Source organism: Octopus bimaculoides, chromosome 1, assembly GCF_001194135.2.
Source record: "Octopus bimaculoides isolate UCB-OBI-ISO-001 chromosome 1, ASM119413v2, whole genome shotgun sequence".
NCBI lineage: Eukaryota > Metazoa > Mollusca > Cephalopoda > Octopoda > Octopodidae > Octopus > Octopus bimaculoides.
In genome coordinates this window covers 118,375,234-118,380,524 of record NC_068981.1, presented here as the reverse complement: position 1 = coordinate 118,380,524, position 5,291 = coordinate 118,375,234, and the positions used below count along the sequence as shown (strand labels likewise).

Below are 5,291 nucleotides of genomic sequence, written 5' to 3'. Positions count from 1 at the left end.
ATAATAATAATAATAATAATAATAATAATAATAATAATAATAATAATAATAATAATAATAATAATAATGATAATAATAATAATAATGGATTTACCAAAGAAATAAACATGAAATTCGATTGAGAAAAATGTGCCAAAGAGTAACAATACTACACCAGATAAAAAAAATGAAGAGAATTAGACCAAAATGAGACATGCAAATACTTAAGAATCAATCAACTAGACACGGTACAACACACACATATGGAAGAGAAGATATTAAAGTAATACTATAGACGAGTTAGATTTATACTGAAAACAGAGCTCAATGCAAAAAACAAGACAATAGATATCACTAAGTTATAAGTTACAGCTACAATATTCTTAATTAAACTCTAAATGAACTAACCAAACTAGACAGTAAGACAAGAAACTAATGACAGAATTTAGGATGCACCACCAAAACTCTTACGTACAAAGTTTATATATACAACATATTGAAGCTTGTAGAGGTCTTATGCAGCTAGAAAAACATTATAAAATAACCGCCACAGGATTACAGACGTATCTAATTCAGAAGCAAGGATAACTGGTACAAATAGCCATAAAGCACGAGGAAAACAAAAAACACTGCTCCTATCTTTAAGGAAGCTGAAAAGCACAAGAGAGAAGACAGCTATGAAGGAAAAGAAGAAACAGCAAAAGCTGTAAAACAAATTGAAATCTAAGCTAAAATTGGAACAACAAGGTATCATGATAAAGCGATGGCAAGAAAAGACCCTACATGGTAAATATTGGGACAAGCTAAACAGAAAAAATCCTCAGAATGACTGAGAAGCTTAGGACTCAAAGCAGAGACTGAAGGAATTTTAGTTGCCGATCAAGATCAAAGCCTCCCCACCAGAAATCACCAAAAGCACATAATAAAAAAAATAATTAACTTCAGAATATGTGGTGATGAGGAAGAAACAATAATTTATATTGTCTCTGGCTGCCCAGTCCTGGCTAAGAAGGAATATGGAATATGTATCCACGGACGTGAAAGGGTTGGGACCTATATACACTGGAAACTATGCCAATGCTATGGAATCTCAGCAGAAAAACGATGATATAGGCAAACCCCAGAAAAAGTCACAGTAAATGAGAAAGCAACTATACTATGGGATATGTTAATACACGCAGATAAAATAGGTTAATAAACTGGATATAGTTGTCAGAGTTCAACAAGAAAAAATGCCTTTTACTCGATGTATCAGTACCAACAGATAACAATGTGTCTAATAGAAATACAAAGATCTGGAAACAGAGGTAACTCGAATGTAGAGCCTAAAAACAGAAACAATCCCTATAATGATACGTGCATTAAGCATGATTAAATACATTCAGAAAAATACATAATCAAAACATAGGACTTACGAATGCATATAACATACAGAAAGTAGCACTTCTAGGCACCACGCACATCCTACATAAAGCACTTTCAATACAATGAAAATAACAGTACCACAACAAACCACAGTGCATACACAAAGCACACAGAGCTGCACTCGGCAGTGCAGTGAAGCACATGATAAAAATAAGACTAAGGAAATCAGCAAAAAGATGAGAAACTGGAAGGCTCCGGGACCAGATGGAGTTCAAGGCTACTGGATCAAAAGATTTGGTGAATGTCATGCACGAATAACTGCGCAACTCAACACTTTGTTAAATGCCGACAAAGTAATACCAGAGTGGTTGACATTGGGTAGGACAGTGCTGTGCTTGAAGAACATCGAAAAAGGCAATAGGGTAGACAATTACAGGGCGATATCCTGTTTGCCACTAATGTGGAAATTATTGACTGGAATACTCGCAGAATCAATGTACGAAGATCTGGAAAAAAATGGAGTCCTGCCACATGAGCAGAAGGGTTGTAAGCGTAAGTGCAAAGGTACCAAGGATCAACTCCTGATAGACAAAACTGTACTTAGAGACTGCGAGAGGAGGAAAAGTAACTTAGCCATGTCATGGATCGACTATCGTAAGGCGTACAATATGATCCCACACTCTTGGATAATGGAATGTATTAACCTATTTGGTATTGCATCGAATGTTGAGCGATTGCTTGGAAAAAGTATGGCGAATTGGAGGACGGTACTAACAGCATACGGAAGAAGTTTAGGGACAGTCGAAATCAGGAGGGGCATCTTCCAAGGGGACTGCCTGTCCCCACTGATCTTTGTACTGTGCTTGATACCACTAACACTGACACTGAGGAAGGAAAAAGCTGGGTATGTATTCAAAAACTGCCAACAAAATTCCAACCATTTGTTATTCATGGACGACTTCAAACGTTATGGTAAAGATCAATTCCCTCTTGTATACTTTCAGTGCTCAATCAAATGTATGGACGGGCTATCGATACCGTCGGAGGATGTTATGATGCAGATAGAAGAGACGGGCTATAAGTACTTGGGGATTTTGGAAATGGAAAAATTGGGGGAGAAAGAAATAATAGAAAAATTTAAGGTGGAGTACTTGCGCAGACTGAGACTGATCCTTAAGTCGAAATTAAACGGACAGAATAAGATCGAAGCTATCAACACCTGAGCGGTTTCACTCCTAGATATGGTGCGGGTATAATCGCATGGACAGTAAATGAACTAACCATGCTTAGACAGAAAGACAAGGAAGTTGCGAACTAGATATGGGACACTCCACCCAAAGAGTGACACAGACAGACTATTTGTATCAAAAAAGAGAGGGAAGAGGACTTATTGGATGCGAACACAGTATTAGAGCAGAAGAAAACAACATAGCATGGTATGTAATAAAAGCCACAGACCCGCTATTATTAGAAGTTAGAAGGTCGGGCTTGTGTAGGATGAAAGATTGCAAAGATAAAGCACTGTACAAACAATTGAAAACGATTGAAACTCACAATAGATGGGTAAAGAAAAGAATGCATGGAGAATTTCATAGCGATGTTGAAGATAAGACAGACAGAGAAAAAAGATGGCTGTGGATGACTAAATGTGATTTAAAACCAGAAACGGAGGTTCTAATCTGTGCTGTTCAAGAGCAAGCACTAAGAACAAACTACATAAAATACAGAATAGACAACACATCAGAAAGTGATAAGTGGAGAATCTGTGAACAAAATGGTGAAACCGTATGGCATATTAGCAGCGAATGTACGCCACTAGCCCAGTAGGAATATAAGAGACGCCACGACAATATAGCAAGGCTTGTTCATTGGACACTTTGCAACAAGTATGGACTTGACAGAACAAAAAATTGGTACGACCACAAACCTGAAGGCATCTTCGAAAATGATAATGCAAAGATCCTGTGGGATTTTATGATGCAGTGCAACCATGAGATAGAGAATAGGAAGTCAGACATAGTCTTATTTGAGAAAGAAACCAAACAATGTTGGATCATAGATATAGCATGCCCAGCTGACAAGAAGGTATGCGATAAAGAAGAAAGAAAAGTCGAGAGATATGACAGGTTAGCTTGGGAAGTTAAGCAGTTGTGGTCGATAAAAAGGTAGCAGTAGTACCAATAATTGTCGGAGCCCTTGGAACAATGAGGAAAAATCTCTAGAAGTACATGGAACAAATAGGGGCTGCAATAAGGAGCACTTGCAAAAAGAGCACTGCTTGGAACCGCTCGAATACTCCGGAAAGTGCTCGAAAAATAAGAGGTGTTACCGTAGTTCACTGGTAGTGAACAGCTGACACTGTAGTACATCTCCAGCGTTAGAAGCTGTGCAAAGGCAACAATAATAATAATAATAATTTGTTTTATTTGCCTTAAATGCGTCCGATAAATATAGTGTTGGACTGAGGAAGAAGAAAAAGTGGGATGAGATAAATAGTATGCACAATTTGAAAGTAGAGGAATACATAGATTATACAGGAGGATTTCTAGAGCCTTTCAGTGGACCCCACATATCAAGATTAAATTACCACCAAGGGAAATAAATAACTCTGCAAGGAGATCCTTTCTTTGGGATTCATTTAATTAATACCGGTAATCAAGCGTATAGTCTTTTAATGTTATAATGAACAATCCCACCATCATATTCTTGTTTCACGATTGAAAAATTCATATTAATGACGTAACTCTGGGATTCCTAGAGAATTAACATCATTACTACATTCATTAACAAACTCATCATATTCGACAGTAATTATCAACCATCATTACTGCCAGTAGTAACTCCGAGACTTCAGGAAACGCCATGAGGTCCCCAGTATCAATGTGTCTGTATCCTATATAATAACATGCACTTCAACACTCACACACAATTATCAATTAGCAATTGTAATGACAACAGCAGCAACAGCAATTATCATAAACAATAGCTTTACAATGCGAACATCACGTTCAATTCTCTCACGAAAGTAACTATAGTCAACGGCATCATCGAAACCTTAGTAACAATTTCCCAACTACCGCATCTATCGCTTCCCATCTCCCGTAACATTCGCCACAATTACCAACGTATTCAAACATCGCAAAAAGTATCACCCAACAGCCTTAAACGTCACAAAGGTATCACATTCATATTAAGATGAACTTTTACGTAAATAGCGACAGCATCACCACCAACGCAGCTACCGGAGTCACAACAAACAACGGCATCAGCAGTAGCAACGCCGCTACCAATATCATTAATATCAGTATCTTGAGGAAGTCATCTATGACACAAACAAAGCCGAAAGAGTCTTTTAAGCTTGGATGGTGAATAAAAAGTAATTACCTGACCTAGATTTATTTGGAATGCAAACCTTTGTCTTCGAGAAATCAGTATGTCAACAGCTGGTTCTTGTTTATTCAAAAGCCTTTACGAACTTAGGAGCATCTCTCTAGTCACGTGACCACCTTTTTTTTCACTTCCTGACAAAGCTTGATTTAGTTCGAAAATAAATTATCAGTGTACATTTAATTCTATCTATCTATCTATCTATCTATCTGTCTATCTATCTATCTATCTATCTATCTATCTATCTATCTATCTATCTATCTATCTATCTATCCATCTCATCTGTCCGTCTGTCTGTTTCTCTTCCGCTCTCATTATATACGTATACATACACCCATACATACATACATACATACATACATACATACATACAGACAGACAGACATACATACATACATGCATACATACATGCACATACACACATATACATATACAGCGAAACACAGATAGATAGAAAAAGAGAGATAGAGTTCTAGCTAGGGAGACAGATAGTTATATGTATAAACGCATAATAGAAGATCTATATGTACATTTATAATATATACTTGTAGAGTATATAT

At 36.9% G+C, this 5,291-nt stretch overlaps 1 protein-coding gene across 3 annotated transcripts in view; it reads left to right on the top strand.

Moving 5' to 3' along the window:
• The window catches only part of LOC106879694 (neuronal acetylcholine receptor subunit alpha-10), a 282,300-nt gene that overhangs the window by 22,375 nt on the left and 254,634 nt on the right, over window positions 1–5,291 (top strand). The gene's annotated exons all lie outside the window — the stretch shown is intronic.